Genomic DNA, 19,202 nt, shown 5'->3' on the forward strand with positions numbered 1-19,202 from the left:
TGAGCAAAAGTATATCAAAACCAGACGAATCAAAATAAGCCAAACATTTGAAAAGAAATCTCAGTAATATTAATAAAAATTGTAAGAATCTGAGACGCTAATGCATTACCTTACTTGCAAATTATATTCTGTGTTCATTCTATGACCTCTCAGTATATGCAGAAGGTAATTTCAGCACTCAGAATGTTCCGATTCACAGTCATTATTCAGTAACCTTGGATAAAATAAAATAAAAAATTAAATAAAAAATTAAATAAAACAGGGGGGTATGATGTCACCACTCCAATGACATTTGGCAGCTATGGATCCTACACAATGACTTAGTTTAGGGGCCCTAAACATGGACTGTATACATTCAGAGTCAGAGTTTGGGGGCAGTGATCATTATTCCTTTTTTTTATAATGTACAAATATTTCCTTTTTGTATAGAAGCATTTCACTTTGTTGCGAATCCAACAAATATGATTCATTTTGCAGAACAGGAAAGCTCATGATACAAGCTAAAAGCAATTTACAAAGCAACAGTGGAAAACTTTCTTCCAACGCCATCCAAGTCTCATTATGTCTTTAACCTGAGAGATTTTTCTCGTGTGGTTCGGGGAGTATTGCTGTGCCCTCACACCCACCTGCAGGTAATACAGAATGTTCCTGACCTCGCCATTATTTGTGGAAACAAAAATCTCATTTGTACTAAACAGAGTGTTCTGGAAGAGAAAGCAGTAATGGATGCAAAGAAAACATTTTACATTGTCTTTTTGTATTAATAAATGCTCAGAAACTTTGCTTGTGGGATGGGCTTAAACACTAATTGCTCCAGAGATTATTAACACTTAAACACACTACAGCATGTAGTCCAGGCCCAGACAAGAGAAATCAACCTGGTTTGACCCAACTTGTGAGTGACCACACTGGGAAGAGATCTTCTAGTACGGTAACTTTGCCAAAAGAGTGAATCTAAATTTGTATGCCCAGTTTTAGTTGCTTGCCTAGAACCATCCCTATATGTTAGGGATGCACCGAATCCAAGATTTGGTTCGGGATTTGACCTTTTTCAACAGGAATCCTTGTGCCTGGCCAAACCGAATTCAAATCCTAATTTGCATATGTAAATTATTGGTGGAAAGGGAAATCACAAGACTTTTCATCACAAAAACAAAGAAGTAAAAAATGTTTTTCCACTTTTTCCTTCCTATATGAAAATTAGGATTCAGATTCTGTTCGGTATTCAGGCAAATCTTTCAAGAAGGATTCTGGGATCCCTACTGTGGGGCGGATTCCGTAGAGGGTGAAGTGAACTTCACTGATTTACTAACAGGCGCAGGCGTCACTTCGCTAGTGAAGGAGATAGACGCTGGTGTTGCTTCGCAGTCTAACGCCAGACTAATTTTTGCACTGGCGAACGGACGTAACTCACTACCGCACGTTACCTTGTTCACCAGACTTGCATTAGCCAGCTCAGACCAGGCGAAGTGCAATGGATAGCAAGCAATGGGTACCCGGCTTCCCCCCTACATTTCCTAAAATATGGCACATAAACTATACAATGGGCTCATGTGTAGGGCAATATAACAACTTTATTTTATTTATTAAAGGGATACTGTCATGGGAAAAAAACTTTTTTCAAAATAAATCAGTTAATATTGCTGTTCCAGCAGAATTCTGCACTGAAATCCATTTTTTAAAAGAGCAAACAGATTTTTTTATATTCAATTTTGAAATCTGACATGGGGCTAGACATATTGTCAATTTCCCAGCTGCCCAAAGTCATGTGACTTGTGCTCTGATAAACTTCAATCACTCTTTACTGCTGTACTGCAAGTTGGAGTGATATCACCCCCTCCCTTTTCCCCCCAGCAGCCAAACAAAAGAACAATGGGAAGGTAACCAGATAACAGCTCTCTAACACAAGATAACAGCTGCCTGGTAGATCTAACAACACTCAATAGTAAAAACCCATGTCCCACTGACACATTCAGTTACATTGAGAAGGAAAAACATCAGCCTGCCAGAAAGCATTTCTCTCCTAAAGTGCAGGCACAAGTCACATGACCAGGGGCAGCTGGGATATTAACAATATGTCTAGCCCCATGTCAGATTTCAAAATTGAATATAAAAAAATCTGTTTGCTCCTTTGAGAAATGGATTTCAGTGCAGAATTCTGCTGGAGCAGCGCTATTAATGGATTCATTTTGCCCCTAAATTTCAACAAGGAGAAAGCTGAGGCTAGCCTGCAAAATGCCTTATACATGTCTAGTCCATTTAGTGCACTTTGCACTGCATTGATAAATTAGCCTTTTTTCTAGTTCTATAATGGCAAATAAATTCCATTTATAGGCAATACCTGCGGCACATATCTAAATGACTAATTGTTCATATAAATCCCAGATAGATCAGAAAAGATAATGGGATACTATACTATAACGATGCTAATACTTATATGCAAGTTATGGCGGGTTGTGATTTAAGAGAACAAATAACTCATCAACTCTTTAAGGTCAAACTGAGCTTGAGTCAAGTGACTAATAAAATACTGTAGTTGAAAAATTGCCTGTAACTTAAAAGAAAAGTATTATTTTCAAATGCTGCTCTCGTTCAGGCAGCTGTACTGAGGATGCTGGTCAGTAAGGATTATAGATACAGGTATGGGATCCAGTATCCAGAAAGCTCCAGATTACAGGAAGGCCATCTTCCATAGACTCCATTATAATCAAATTCTTTATTCCCTGTAATAAGAAGACAGTACCTAGTACATGATCGAAACTGAGATATAATTAATCCTTACTGGAGGCAAAACAATTGTGCTAGACTTAATTAAGGCTTAAGATATGGAGATCCAAATTATTGAAAGATCTCTTATCTGGAAACCCCCAGGTCCTGAGCATTATGGGTAACAGGTCCCTGTCCTGTCTAACATGCAGTAAAGTATGCCTTATTTTATGCACAAAATACTAGTTTTCTTTTTCTCTGCATATTAACTTGTATGTATGAGAAGGATACGGTTGAGTGTAATACTTAACAGTTCTTCGCCTTAGGAAACCGAAATATTGTTGCAGACTATGCCAAATGACTCATGACTATGGGAGCGTTCACTGATAAATACAAATGCTAATAGGCAATAAAGAAAACTGTCCCCCCCTGACTGTGTGAAGGAACAAACAAACAAAAGATAACATATACCTATAAATATTACAATAGTATTATATTATTAAATGTTATAACTATAATATACGGCAGTATGTTCCTATGAATAGAATAATTCCTACGCACTAAATCTGGGTGAAAGATAAATGCAATTGTATTTTTCTGTCTCATTTTCTTTTGTTGCCAGGTGTTATCTTTGCACTTTAATTCTGTATGGCCTATCCGAGATATAATTATATATCATACAGCATTGCAAATATACATGAGCTGAACTTATCAATATAATAATAATAATAACAATAATGTTTTCTAGCCTTATACAGTAAATGTACTTTGATGCACACTGCTGTGTAGGGCATGAGGGTTGGATAAGCTTGTGAGAATTGAGTTTGGACTTTTATAGCTTCTGTAAATACAGAAAGACTTTGCTTATAACCTTATAATACACAAAAGCCATGAATATCCTGTAAATTATATCCTTATAAACGGTGAGTTCTGATGTCATCAGTTATAAACGGTGAGTTCTGATGTCATTTCTGTCACATGACTCACTGAAATTTGTGTATTATAATTAATAAAGTACCCCCAGTTGCAAAATATGAGGATATTAGAAGTTACCTCGGAGTTCCACGACCTGTATAAAAACACTCGGCCTTCGGCCTCGTGTTTTTATATGGTCATGAAACTCCTCGGTAACTTATAATATCCTTATATTTTACAAGAGGGGGTACTTTATTCACTATATATTTCTCTTGTAGCAATATAGTAAAACAGTGAACTGTACACCTGCAAAGATTATTAAGCTTCAGTTAACAGTAAATACATTTCATGCTGCTTTACCTTAGAAAGTAAACAGTGAAAGCTTCTTATTAGCCCCTCTAGGTATGTTATTAAGCTTCCTCTTCAGATAATTATCAGAGGACACTCAGCAGAGAATTGTGGTCCTCTGAGTTCTTTAGTCAAGAAATTATGATGATGATTATTAATCACATTCCAAAGTATTATTTGACATGAAAAGGTACATCATTAATGGACCTTATGTTCTATAAGTGTTTATTACAAAGAGATAAGAGAATGCGTGTAATTAATACTTCAATATAATATGGTTTCCAGGATAATGACAAACTAATCAGGCTTTGGATTCATGAAGTGTGCCGTGTTTTCTACGATCGTCTGACCCTGAAGATCGACAAGTATTTTTTAACATGGTTAAAGAGACGACTTCTAATTGCTTCAAGCAAATGGTCAACAAGGTATGATATATAGCGTTGGGCCAACAAATTCGGCAGGTGCGAATTTCCGCTTTTTGCTGCCGGCGTAAAAATTTGTGAAACTGCTGCAAAAATTCGCTGGTGAAAAATCCAGCGCATTGAAAAGATTTGAGAGTGCGTCCGTTGCAATAGTTGCACACATAAACATTGTCGCGCATCAAAATTATTCGTAGACGCCCATTGACTTTAATGCATTTGGCCAAAATAGGTGCCCGTGTAACAATTTTGTTACTGGCGTCAAAATTGACACACGTCAAAATAGTTTGACGCCCATTGACTTCAATGCGTTTCACAAATTTTTCGCCGTTTTGCGAATTTCGTGGGATTTTCGCAAATTTTTTGGGCAAAACGGGACAAATTCGTCCATCACAATGTACGATTAGTTGTGTTCAAAACAGCTCTAGAAAAAATTATCATGACTTATGGCCTGAAGTCCTGCAGTGTGACACTGGTTTAAAGGGATACTGTCATGGGAAAAAAATGTTTTCAAAATGAATCAGTTAATAGTGCTGCTCCAGTAGAATTCTGTAATTTCTCAAAAGAGCAAACAGATTTTTTTATATTCAATTTTGAAATCTGACATTGGGCTAGAGATATTGTCAATTTCCCAGCTGCCCCAAGTCATGTGACTTGTGCTCTGATACACTTCAATCACTCTTTACTGCTGTACGGAAAGTTGGAGTGATATCACCCCCTCCATTTTCCCCCCCTGCAGCCAAACAAAAGAACAATGGGAAGGTAACCAGATAGCAGCTCTCTAACACAAGATAACAGCTGCCTGGTAGATCTAAGAACAACACTCAATAGTAAAAACCCATGTCCCACGGAGACACATTCAAAATTGAATATAAAAAAATCTGTTTGCTATTTTGAGAAATGGATTTCAGTGCAGAATTCTGCTGGAGTAGCACTATTAACTGATGCGTTTTGAAAAAAACATGTTTTCCGATGACAGGATCTCCTTTAGCAAATTCTGGGGTGAATTGTCTACTGACTATCCATATGCATCATCATTAAAATAATACTGGAATGTATTGTTCACCTTTGAGTTAACTTTAAGAATGAGACAGAATTTGCAAATGTTTTTTTTTATTATTTGTGGAGTTATTTAGCTTTATATTCAGTAGCATTTCATCTTGCAGTTTGTCCACATTACCCTAGCAACCCATGAATTGGTTTGAATAAGAGACTGGAATAGGAATAGGAAAGGGCCTGAATAAACAGATGAGTAATAAAAAGTAGCAAAAACAAAACATTTGTAGCCTTACTGAGCATTTGTTTTTTTAGATGGGGTCAGTGACCCCCATTTGAAAGCTGGAAAGAGGCAGAAAAAGAAGGCAAATAATTCAGAAGCTTTATAAAATAAACAATGACGACCAAATGCAAAGTTGCTAAGAATTGGCCATTCTATAACCACCCCTTTAAAAATATATATTCAGTGTAATGCAATATAAAACATCACAATCAAGCGTTGCCTATATTTTAATAAGCAATCAAATAGATTTTGTTCTAGAGGCTGAAAACCCAGCAATAAAATATTGAATCACTGTGTTTCTTACATTTAGCCAATCATTATATAGTGGCAACAAATTCCCCTTTACAGACATGATACATCATTCTCATCAGCTTCTGCCCCAGTGGTCAATATGGTCAATTCTATCAGAAGCCATTTAACCTTCCTGTTTGGTTTTGGGGTTTTGGAGGAAAACTGAGTATGTGGAGGAAATCCACACAACTGTTTTGTGTCAGCTCTCGACCTTACATATATACCCAATTTGTTATTCAAACATTTTTGGCCTAGAGAGAGATGATCAAAGTTCTACAACTGACAAGGCTCACAGACTTACCATTAGAGATGTTAGAAAACCCATGAACCATTTTCCAAGTATGTTTTTTAAACAAAAATACATGTCTGGAAACCCAATATCCAGCTCAGAATTATGGGAAGGCCATCTCCCATAGACTCCATTTTAATCAACTGAGGTTTTTAAAAATTATTCTCTTTCTCTATGTAATAATTAAGAAGTACCTTGTACTTGATCCCAACTAATATATAATTACTCTTTATTGTAGCAAAAAAAAATCCTGTTGGGTTTTAACATGGTAAATAAGGTTGAAAACAGACACACGTCCATCAAGTTCAACCTTTTAACTTTTTTTGACCTGCCTAACTGCCAGTTGATCCAAAGGAAGGCAAAAAAAACCATCTGAAGCCTCTCCAAGGTGGAAAAAATCCTTACAGACCCCAAAATGACAATCGGACTAGTCCCAGGATCAACTTGTACTATGAGCTATCTTCCATAACCCTGTATTCCCTCACTTGCTAAAAAGCCATCCAACCCCTTCTTAAAGCTATCTAATGTATCAGCCTGTACAACTGATTCAGGGAGAGAATTCCACATCTTCACAGCTTCACAAGGTTTAACAGTTAAATCATTTTTTAGTAGACTTAAGGTATGGAGATCCAAATTACAAATGAGCCCAGGTCCCAAGCATTCTGTATAATAGGTCCCATACCTGTACCAGTCATCCCAGTTACATGGGATAGTGTTTATTGAGCAGAAAATGAGTGTTGCTTTTAGGAGACAGGAAACGGTTGAGGTGGATTAGAGACATAGGGCCAGATTCAGTTCAGTAAGAAAAAGTTATTTCATGATTTATCACATGAAAGGTTATGGACAAGATTCAATTTGAGGAGAAAAAATTTCTCCTAATTCAGTTTCATGTGATAAACCACGAGATAAGTTTTTCGGAACTGATTTGCATCTCAAATCTAATCTTGTCTCTTGTCCATGACTTTTCACCTGATAAACCTTTTTCTCACTAAATTGAATCTGGCCCATAGTTGGTTAGATGTCATGGGCATATCTAGAGTGTAGCCAATAACATTGTGATTTTTACATTGAGTTTGTAGGGGGGTGTATGAATAAATAGAGGTTATTGCTCAGACTCCTACTGAAATGTTCTATTTTGACCAGGTTCTAAGCCATCTGGCTCCTACAGGAAAAGTGGTTGATGACAATATTCTTCAATATTACTTCAAAACAGACAGTCACACCAAGGTTCATGATGAAATTACAGACTTGAAACACCTGACCTCAATCACTTCAACTTCTACCTTGAAGAAAATAATAATGTCAGCAAAAGCACCCATGTCCTTGGTTATGTTCAGATTTGCCATTGAGCACATCTCAAGACAATGGTCACCTGCTTTTGGCTGGCATTGGTGGTAGTGGGTGCCAGAGTGCAACCAAACTGATCACATTCAGGAACTCATTTGAGCTTTTCCAAATTGAGATCACAAAGCTGGGGTGGGTGGCCGGCAAAAATACTGTCTTCCTATTCTGCGATAATCAGATCAAAGATGAGGGCTTTGTGGAGGATATAAACATGCTCTTGAATACCGGAGATATCCCCAATATATTCCTAGAGGATGAAAAAGCAGAGATTGTTGAGAAGATGCAGGCTATTGCAAGGACAGAAGGCAGGAAATGTGATGATACTACAATGGCAATGTATAACTTCTTGTTAGAAAAAGTCAAAGCAGATTTACACAAGGTGTTGGGTAAGAAGAACATCAGGGTAATGTAATGTTTGCCCCAGGTCTAGTAACCCATACCAACCACTCAGATGTCTAAGCCACTAAACAGGTAGTCAGGAAATTATACCGGCTGGTTTGTTTCTGTGGGTAACTAGACCTTTGCATATGATATCCAGTTTATATTTTATGATCTTGGCCTATTCTTATGAGCACGGTAATACCAACAGCTTCTTTGTTTTCTACCAGCCATGGGTCCTATTGGGGATGCTTTTCGTAATCGACTGCACATGTTCCCACCACCCATTAATTGCTGTACCATTGATTGATTCCAGACCTGGCCAACTGATGCTCTAGAAATGGTTGCCAACAAATTTTTGAAGATGTGGCGCTTGATGACCATATCAGAAAAGAGTATGTATAGTTATTCCCAGCTAATTGTTCCACCAGGAACTCTGTATATTGGAATCAGCAATTTGTAATTTCTACGTGTATCTGACGATTCATCTCTACACGTCTGTATTGAAATGAACGATCTTTCTTGGAAAGATCTTTTCCAAGAAAGATCGTAATTGTCACCTCTATGGCCACCTTTAACAGCATCTAATCTTCACATTGCATAAATGTTAGGGTGTGGAGAAGAACGAGAAATTATCAATATAAGGGGTAATTTAGGAAGTGGGAGGCAAGATGCAAACTGCAAAAACAGGTACAATTTACTACTTGGCACCTTGCACTTTGTCTTCCGTTTTTTAGTGCAGAGACTCGCAGATACCCAATTTTAAAACAGTACCCTGCCCTAGACTGTATTGGGCACTACTAGAGATGCACTGATACCACTATTTTGGGATATTTCCTAAAGCCCTTGGCTGAATCCTGAACTGAATCTGAACCCGAAATTAGGTTAAGGAAGTAGCGCTCATACAAAAATTGATGATTTTCTTTTTCACTTGACCAAAAGTTACTTGATTTTAAGGCTTCGGATTGAGTTCATCCAGGCACTTGGATTTGGCCAAATCTACTGAAAAGGGCTTGGATTTGGCCAAATATTAAACCAAATCCAGAATTCAGTTCATCCAGAATTCAAAGTGGCACAAGGTGCAGAGTAGGATAGGAGCGCTCTGCATGTTAACTAAGGGGTGCACTCGTGTGCTCTTGAACTTCTGTTTGGTATCTTCATAAATAACTCCTATAGTCAAACCCTGGGACTGACATAGAATGAGAGGTGAATTTGATTTGTCACAGATCTCTGGGCTCCATTCTGAAGTTCAGAGACTTGCAGTCACTCCCATGAATATAGTGTTGCCTGCAGTCAGCTTAGGCACCCTCCTTCCTGTCCCATAAACTACATTAAAGGGAGTGGTTCACCTTTAAGGTAACTGTTAGTATGTTATAGACTGGCCAGTTCTAAGCAACTTTTGCTTTTCATTTTTTTTTTCCTATAGTTTTATATTTATTTGCCTTTTCTTCTTTCAAATGGGCATTGCTGACCCCTTCTAAAAAATAAATGCTTTGTAAGGCTACAAATATATTGTTATTGCTATCTTTTTATTGCTCAACTTTCTATTCAGGATCACTCCTATTCATATTCCAGTCACTTATTTAAATCAGTGCATGGTTGCTAGGGTAATGTGTACCCTAGTTACCAGATTACTTGAAATGCAAATAGAAGAGCTGCTGAATAAAAAGCTAAATAACTCAAAAACCTTCAATAATTAAAAAATGAAAACCCAATTGGAAATTGTCTCAGAATATCACTCTCTATAGCCTACTAAAAATGATCTCAAAGGTGAACAACCCCCTTTAACCCCCACTAGAGAGCAGTGGTGGACACACACAGGCCACAACTGGGCCCTGAACTCACAACTTGCCCTATCGCCGATGGTAAGGACATGGCTGACCTGCTCATGTTGCCCAGACCCTGGCAGAAGTTAATGGCTGTAGTTGGACATCATGCCGCCCCCTAAAATCCTACAATCCCAGGCCCAGGTCTTGGTGGCCTCTCCACAAATCCGGGCCTGTCTATTGCATGTCTTATTGCTCTTGTTCTTTTTGTCTGGGGTTGTAATGAATTATCTCTAAGATGTTCTGTACTTGTGAAGCCATTATGGCTCTACAACAGAGGAGATATTGCTGTAAAATCCCAGGATAAATCACCATTCTGACATGTGATTATCCTCAAATTCATATTTGATATGCAAAAGTAGGAGCTGCCAAAGCGTTCCCCATAAACTGTACTACTTAATGAATGTTGTTTTTGCATGTCTGGCTTTATATATAGGCACACACACACATGTGAAAATGCAAGTATGGAGAGGGAAGCAATAGTGTATAATCACAATGAGTTAAGTTCTCATATTTTACTGTATATCAGGATGGATAGTAAATGGCAGGTGTTTCCTCTATATAAGCTAAAATCAATGATAACAGTCATCAGATGATGCAACTGTTTGTTAAATATGTTGCAACTGCAAATGCTTTTTATAGGGTCGTTTCCATGTGCGAGTATTTCCAGGAGACGGTCAAGCAGATGCCCAACAGATATTACAACACTCTTTGGAGACACAACTATGTCACACCAAGTTCTTACTTAGAGTTGATTTCCAGACCTTGCTTAATGGCAAAAGGCAGGAGATGGTTGGCTTAGGGTTTGGAAGACCATCTTCCACTTCGGGCAACTAATCTCCCCAAAAAGCCTTCCTGCCAGCAGGAATACAAATCGTCCTCGGGATGGCATATGAATCACTTCCGAAGTCTCCCAAAGTTGCCTCACGAGGAAGCATTAATACGCCATCCCGTCGGCGATTTGTATTCTTGCCGATGGGAAAGAATTTCGGGGAGATTAGTCTCCCAAAGTAGTGAAGATTTGTCACTGGGCGACTAATCTCCCCGTCTTCCACCGCCCTAAGAGAAACTCGAATTTGCTTCATCACAGTTAAATCGGAAAATAAACTGGTCTATATAACTAATAGGCATTGCTTGTCCCCATAGTTCTATAGTGTATCATTGAAACAGATGTTTGTAGGACATTGCAAGTTGTAAGGGACTCACTGAAAGTTTAGAAGAACCTTATTAACCCCTAAGTCTGCTACAAGCATTAAATGATTGATAACCATGGCAACAGTACAGCAGTTGGAAAATCCATGGTAGAACACGATAATGACGGCAACTGAGAGAATGTCAGGGCAGCAGTGGGATCATGCATTTATGTTGGGCTTTCACAATAATAGTCATTATTATTGGCTAGGATATAATTATAAAAATGTAGAAACTCCTCATCTGGCCTGGCCCTACTTGTAGTTATCTGCTCATTGCAGTTAAGGTAAGGTTACATTATTTAATGTAGGACACTGCACTGCATTTGTAGCTTTCCCCAAAGGTTATAATGATGCCTGATAATAGACTGTACCAAGTAGCCTGCTCTGAATCACTTGTATTGCTTATCCCTTAGAGGAAATTGGAGTAGCATCAGTATTCAAAGGGAAGGGCAGTTGTCTGTGTGTTACTGTAGTTTAAATAAAGTATAAAAGGCTCAAAACATGGAAAAAATTACAGTGTAGCCATGGGGGCAGCCATTTAAGCTGAACAAGGCAACAGGGATATTTTTCATAGCAGCGAATGGATGAACTTTGCAGAATACAATGGATTTAGTTCTTACACAGGCAGATAAAAGTCATACATGGAAAAAAAATGTCATGGGTCCCTACTAGACTACAGAATTTAAACTTCTTTAATATAGAATATGACATTTGTTGCCATGAAAATGTTTATTTTAGGTGCTGGATCAACAGGTACAAACTTTAAGGGGGGTGTTTACTAAAACTTAAATGTATCTAATTGTTTTAATAAAAAAGTCAACCTAACTCCCATCCACCAATTTAACTCATTTATCAAAAAGCAGCCCAAAAAAAGTCGGCGCGGGAAAAGTCTCGACAATATTTTTTGATGACCAAATCGCTAAATTTTTTCAGCTGAAAACCCCATACTTATTCAGATTATCATAAAAAAAACTAATGCAGATCACGATGTCAAGAAACATGTTCAGGGACATCTGCCATTGACTTCGCCATGACCTCAACAGGTTTTAGCTGGAGTTTTTTTCAGATTTGGATTTTAAGCTGCTTCGGTTATAATAAATCTCTAAAAATTCCAGTTTTCCCCTTTAAAAACTTAAATAGGCCCCTAAGTGCAAAACTATATATATTTTCACTTTATGACCTTACTGGCCCTACACTGAACTCGAGAAATCGTGAAAAACTGTATGTAAAAACAATGAGGACGTGCACATTGCCATGTTTTTTCGTATAATGCATCTTTTTTGATTAAACTGTTGTTGTCACTTGCCGTTTACTCTCTCCGGCCCCGCTGTTACATGCCGCTGTTTTGTCCTGGTTTTTCCATTAGGTCTCAGTAATGCAAAGGAACTGACAGCTCTGCATCCAGGACTGATTATTAGAACTTCAGCCGAAACAGAGAAGATGATGATCAAAATTGAAACGGAGACAATTGAGGCTGATGCTAAAAAAGAACTGGTATCTGCCAACGAGTAGGTGGCCAACGAGGCAGCTGCAGCTTCCAAGGCAAACAAGGTAGAACACTGCACACTAGACTTCTATCAAGATATTCTTAAAGGGATACTGTCATGGGAAAACATGTTTTTTTCCAAAACACATCAGTTAATAGTGCTGCTTCAGCAGAATTTTGCACTGAAATCCAATTCTCAAAAGAGCAAACAGATTTTTTTTTTATATTTAATTTTGAAATCTGACATGGGGCTAGACATATTGTCAGTTTCCCAGCTGCCCCCAGTCATGTGACTTGTGCCCGCACTTTAGGATGGAATTACTTTCTGGCAGACTGTAATCTCTTCTACTCAATGTAACTGAATCAGTCTCAGTGGGACCTGGATTTTACTATTGAGTGTTGTTCTTAGATCTTCCAGGGAGCTGCTATCTTGTGTTAGGGGGCTGCTATCTGGTTACCTTCCCATTGTTCTGTTGTTAGGCTGCTGAGGGTGGGGGGTAGGGAGGGGGTGATATCACTCCAACTTGCAGTACAGCAGTAAAGAGTGACTAAAGTTTATCAGTTACATGACTGGGGGCAGCTGGGAAACTGACAATATCTAGCCCCATGTCAGATTTCAAAATTGAATATAAAAAAACAGTTTGCTCTTTTGAGAAATGGATTTCAGTGCAGAATTCTGCTGGAGCAGCACTATTAACTGATTCATTTTGAAAAATGGCAGTATCCCTTTAAAGGCATCACCAAGCCTTTTATTATCTGCCTATTGATATGTTGCAGATGTATATGTTTAAAGGGAGTGCCATTTGCCTGCCTTTGCTAAGTTATCCTCTACAGCAGGGCTTTCCAACCTTTGTTACCCATGAAAAACATTCAGATATAAAAAGAGTTGAGGAGCATGAAAAATGTTCCTGTGTGGTGCAAAGTAAATGCTGTGATTGGCCATTTGGTTTCCCCTATGTGGACTGGCAGCCTACAGGAGGCTCTGTTTGTTTTCTTAACTAAAGAAAATGAATGTAGAGATTTAGAAAAATATGATTTCGCAATAACTTATATACTGTTTGGCTATGTAACATGTTACATTTCTAGATGTATGATTTTATACAATGATATGCATTTGTAACTTTATTTTCCATTTAAAGCTTGGCTTGCAATTTGTCATGGGAAATGTGAAGAAATCGTGCTGTGTTTTTCGTACATCAGTCAGAGAAGAGGCTGCAGTGTATTTCATACCTTTATTATTCTGTAAAATCCTGTCTGATCCAAACACTGCAGCTGCCTAGCTCTGTACATACCGCACAATCTCTGTAAATCATTTTTCCAAAAACAAAAAATGTGTAGGAGGTATGTGTAGTTCAAAGACAATATTAACACAAGCTCTGTTTAACGCTATAAGCCTCCCATATATTATATAATAAGTGAATGGGTGTTATAATTCTATATCAACAAAGAACCAGGGGAAAATTACATAAAATTGAAAAGGAGGTACAGGTATGGGACCTGTTATCCACGATGTTCAGGACCTGCGGTTTTCCAGATAATGGGTCTTTCCATAATATGGATCTCTGGGCAGATTTATCAAAGGTAGAGGTGAATTTTTGAATGAAAAAAAATCGAATTTCGAGCTATTTTTTGTGTCCTTCGACTAGGGAATAGTCCAAATTCGATTCGAATTTGAAAAAAATTCAAAAATTCGAATATCGAAATTTATCATGTACTGTCTCTTTAAAAATTAATCTTCGACCATTGGCCATCTAAAACCTGAGATGCTTTTTTAGCCTATGGGGGACCTCCTAGAACCTATTTGGAGTCAATTGGTGCCTCCATTGGAAAATTGGTAAAAACTTTGAATCGAATTCGATCGAATGCGCTATTCCTTCGATTCGTACGATTCGAATTCGGCTGAATATGGACCTATTCGACCAAAAAAAAAACTTTTTGAATACGAATTTCGAAGTCTTTTCAATTCGAAACTCGACCCTTGATAAATATGCCCGTAAGTCTACTAAAAATCATTTAAAGATTAAATAAACCAAAAATGATTGTTCTGCCACTAATAGGGTTTGTTTTATCTTAGTTTGGATCAAGTACAAATACTGTTTTATTATTACAGAGAAGAAGGGAGTAACTTTAAAAAAAATTTAATTATTTGATTAAAATGAAGTCTATGGGAAATGGCGATTGCGTAATTCAGAGCTTTCGGGTTTATGTATAATGGATTCTATACAGGGTCGGACTGGGGGGCCCGCGGCCCACCGGGACTGCTGTCCAGGGCCCCCCTCTGGCCCCCTACTGTGACGCACCACTCGGCACGCATGCATGAAGGCACCACACTGCAAGCAAATGCGTGAACGGCGCTATGCGTGCAAATGCGCTGACGGCGCTGCACGGCACCAAAAACCCTTTTTACTTTTGTATAATCTGAATATCGGGATAAGGGGTCTGGCCCAGCGGAGGCCCATGATGCTCGGGGCCGATCGGGTTTTTTCCCGGTGATCCGCCGGGCCAGTCCGATTCTGATTCTATACCTGAACAGTATTTGACTAAAGCCATAACACAGTGATTAAATTACCTTAAGTGGCAAGTTTCTGGGTAAGAAATGGTTCCCCTGCTCTGAGAAAGTTCAGCTTATCAAAGAAAAGCCAGTCCCTTTTATTGAAATGACTTGGTTTTGCTCATTTTTCCTTGCATTAAAGCCCAGCAACCCCACCCCCTTCAGTATATAGATAGACCTTCAAATAGCTCAGTGGTGAGCTAAAATTATGGAAATGAGTGTGAATGATGACCTAGTGATAACAGCATCCCTTTCCTTGCATTACCGTGTGGCAGCCAATCTGTCACTTTGTGTGGAATTACCATTACTCTCAGAACTTGCTGCCACCGGGTGTCACAAGATAATAATTGGCTACAGCTCCTAGATCGCGTATTTAATAGACTACACAGTTCAGCTAAAGTGTCTCTAAATAATAGATTACACAATATAAATTCCATGTTGCCTTTTATTGATTTTGCCTTTTTGACTTCTTCTACTACAAGCATCAAGGCCCCCAAGATAAATGTCTTATGGCTCTGGAGCTTTAATTAAAATAATCCCTGATACTTCTTCAGTATCTATAGTCTACTGGAGCCTCAGCTGGTTTGAAGGCTGTAGCGTCATCTATGCATTGTGTGTATTGAACTAGAAGAAAATGCTTTTGTAGAATATTTATGAAATGTAAAAGTAGAGTTCACTACAGTACACCAAAGGGCAACACTTTGTAGGATGAATGTGAAGGAGATCTTGCGGAGGCAATGCCGGCACTAGACGCCGCCTTATCAGCACTGGATACGCTCATTGATATCACTGAAGTCAATGACAAATCCGCCAGCTCCTGTAACGTTCTTCATGGAGAGTATATGTGTTATGAAGGGTATAAAGCCAGACAGTAAGCCTGACCCAAGTGGAACAGGTAAGAATACTAGTCTCCAAACAAAATACCATTATCCTAAATATAGATAAAAAAATATATATTCATTTTATTTAAAGTTAGGAGACAAAGAGGACATTTATATGCTACCCCCCCCCCATGAATACAGCTCTGCCAAATGCAGGCAATGCTGTATTCATCAGCACTGCTGCGAAAAAATTATTTTGGGGCTAAATGAAGAATCACACTAATAATATTATGACGCTGGGAAGAACTTTGCAAATGGGTGAGGGCAATGGAAGTGTATGATCGAGTGGTTGCCCCAAAATGTGAATGTCTTAAAGGAGCTGAAGGTAAACTCTTTATACAAATGCAGCAGTTAAATACTAAAGGCTGTAGAAGATCGTCTTCAAGCTTTAAATGATGAACTAAGCGATATGAATAACAAGAAGACGGAACTGGAAAATAACATTGAATTCTGTTCTCAGAAATTGATACGTACAGAGAAACTGATGAGTGGCCTTGGAGGAGAAAAAGATAGGTGGACAGAAGCAGCAAGATTGCTAGGCATAAGGTATAATAATCTTACTTGGGATGTATTACTATCATCAGGTACAGTAGTATATTTAGGAGTATTCACAGTAAACTACCATCATGAATGCCAGAATCAATGGCAGATTTTAGGCAAAGAAAAAAAATACCTTGTTCAGATGACTTCAGCTTAAGTTCTACTTTGGGAGATCTAGTAAAAAGTTGCTCTTGGCAAATTGCTGGTTTGCCTGTGGATTATTTTTCTGTAGACAATGTCCTTACTGTTTCTAATTCAAGAAATTTTCCTTTGATGATCGATCTTGAAAGACAAGCCAACAAATGGATAAAAAACATGAAGAAAGCCAACAAACTTTTTGTTATCAAGCTATCTGATGTAACATATACAAGGACCCTGGAAAATGCCATCGAGTTTGGAAACCCAGTTTTCCTGGAAAACCTTAGTACAAAAATAGATGCAGAACAGACATTTAAACAACAAGGTGTAGAATATATAAGAAGAGGGGAAAACATTACAAAGTACTCAAAAGACTTCAGACTTTATATGATCACCGTTTAAGAAAACTTCATAACCTTCCAGAAGTGACTGTTAATGTGACTCCTTAACTTTATGATAAGCCCTTGAGTCTTCACTGCCAACTTCTTGGCATTGTGGCAGCCAAAGAAAAACCTGAACTGGAGGAAAAGAAAAAACAGTTGATTGTCGAAAGTGCAGCCAACAAGAAACAATTGAAAGAAATAGAAGATAACATTTTGGAAGTCCTTTCTTCCTCGCATGGAAACATTTTAGTAGATGAGACAGCCATTAAAGTTTTGTCTTCATCAAAACTACTCTCGGAGGAAATTTCTGAAAAGCAACAAATTGCCTCTGCAACTGAGAAAAAAATAGATTCAACACGCATGGGATACAAACCAGTGGCAGTTCTTTCATCTATTATATTCTTTTGCTTTTCAGACCTGGCCAACATTGAGCCAATGTACCAGTCTGATAAATCTTGGGCTGAAATTGCACAGGCATCAAACTTGGAGCCTCTTTTCGTGGCTTCATGGACCACGTAATATTTCTAAGTGGAAAACAATTTATGACTCTTTAAAACCTCAAGATGAAGCCCTTCCAGATAAGTGGCAAGAACTAAATGGTATAAATCTTTCGGTGGTGCTTAGGTGTCTCAGGCCTGATAAAATGGTTCCAGCAGTCCAAGAATTCATCTCAGAAAACACAGGCAAAAAGTTCATTGAGCTGCCAACATTTGACCTTGCTGAAAGTTACAATAATTCCAACTACTGCGCTCCTTTGATTTTTGTGTTGTAGCCTGGAGCTGACCCAATGGCAGGTAATTATTTTTCACAGTTTTTGAGAATGTAAAATTCAGTGGACACAAAAAAAACCCCTAACTTTTAAGATAGATTTAAATGATCTTTTCTTTGTTTTCTGGGTTTAGCAAAATAGATTTGTTCACAAAAAAGTAATGGAAACAGAGATCATACAGTATGATTGGAAACTAGAAAACCCAGAAATAATATCAATAAACACAACTTTAGCCATAACAATTATGAAGAGCAACAGTTAGAGGCAAGTGGTAGTTACAGAACCTGCTTCATAATACCCACTGGCAATTATGAGAGTTTATGGAAAAATATTAGGATCATTTTTGTTTGTGCACTATAGTGATGGGCGAATTTGCGCCGTTTCGCTTTGCCGAAAAATTCGCGAAAACGGCGCCGTTTTTGACGCCGGCGCCCGTTTTTTTGACACCGTCGCCCGTTTTTGACGCCGGCGAATTTTGACGAGAATTTTTGCGGGTGTTTTGCGAATTTATTCGCTGGCGGCGAATCCCGCGAATTCGCAGCGAATTCGCGCCTGCCAAATAAATTCGCCCATCACTAGTGCACTATAAGTATTGGTGATTCCAAGTGGTTGGAAGAGATCTGTAATAGTAAAAGCCTTCTTTTATGGGATTAGTAGGAGAAAGGAACAGGGGCGGATTTATATAACGGGTACCCCAAGGCCCACTGCCGTTCGTCGCCCCTGTCCCCTCCTCTTTAATGGTGCAAATTTTCATAGTCGGGACTGGCAATGAGAATTGGCACATGGGAAATTTAAAAAACTATTGTATCTCCTGCTCATCCCCAGTGTTTTTGAACCAATGTGGGTGTGGTTGGGCAGCATGCCGCCCCCTAAAATCCTGCCGCCCTAGGCCCGGGCCTTGGGGGCCTCTCCACAAATCTGGCCTTGGAAAGGACAGCTATGTAAGGAGACAGAACTAGGGCCTAGCATTTCATTGAGGCAATAGCTGCTCAGGTAAGGCTAAGGCAATTGTGTAGAGGATTATTTTCAGGCACTTTAGGCTCCTCGCTTTAAGTATTTCGGCAGGCCACCTCATTGACTACTGCAATCACATGAAAGCTCTTGTGTAAGTACTTGCCTAAGAGCTGGGACTTTCAGGCGATTGTCATAACAAGAAAATTGAGGGCAATTTTGGGTGATTTAGCACCTCTCCCCAGGGTAAAAAAAATCATTGGCACTAAATCAAACAAAACCCACAGTTTGTGCCATTGTCCCAAGCCAGTAATAGCAATTAAAATATAGGTTAAGCCAATCCATATGGAAATTATGAATGGGGGTAAAGTGGCCCTTTAAAATATGCCACGAGAAGAAAGAATTGCAGACCCTTATAATGGAGAAAATTGTAGACATTATAAGACAGCAGGGTCAAATTTAAACTAATGGTCACTTTGTAGAGTAATGAGGCTGTCTTACAGGTCTGTGAGCCG

General features: G+C 38.6%; 1 pseudogene; it reads left to right on the forward strand.

The window, feature by feature from the left end:
* Nucleotides 1–17,486, forward strand: part of LOC108701896 — a 180,228-nt pseudogene extending 162,742 nt beyond the window's left edge.
* The last annotated feature ends 1,716 nt before the right edge of the window (nt 17,487–19,202 follow it).

This window comes from Xenopus laevis, chromosome 9_10L (assembly GCF_017654675.1).
Source record: "Xenopus laevis strain J_2021 chromosome 9_10L, Xenopus_laevis_v10.1, whole genome shotgun sequence".
Lineage (NCBI taxonomy): Eukaryota > Metazoa > Chordata > Amphibia > Anura > Pipidae > Xenopus > Xenopus laevis.